This window comes from Pteropus vampyrus, unplaced genomic scaffold (genome assembly GCF_000151845.1).
Source record: "Pteropus vampyrus isolate Shadow unplaced genomic scaffold, Pvam_2.0 Scaffold6809, whole genome shotgun sequence".
NCBI lineage: Eukaryota > Metazoa > Chordata > Mammalia > Chiroptera > Pteropodidae > Pteropus > Pteropus vampyrus.
This window is the reverse complement of record NW_011895590.1, coordinates 4467-4734: the sequence shown is the minus strand read 5'-3', so window position 1 is coordinate 4734 and position 268 is coordinate 4467.

The following is a 268-nucleotide window of genomic DNA, read 5'->3' as shown; positions in this document are numbered from 1 at the left end:
GCCAGTCTTAACTACCATCTGTAAACTGACAGGTCCCTGGAATGCCAGATTCAAATTGCCAACTGCCTACTCAGGATTTCCACGTGGATGTCTAAAAGGCACCGCAGACTCAGCCGATGCGGACGCCAACTCCTCACATCTCCTCCGATCCTGCCTCACGCTTAGAGGAGTCCCCGTCTCACAAAATGGTAACCTCATCCTCCTGGTAGCTGTCTTAAGAAAGAAAGAACGGGTCACATCTACCTTCACTGTCTACCCTGTGAAGTCC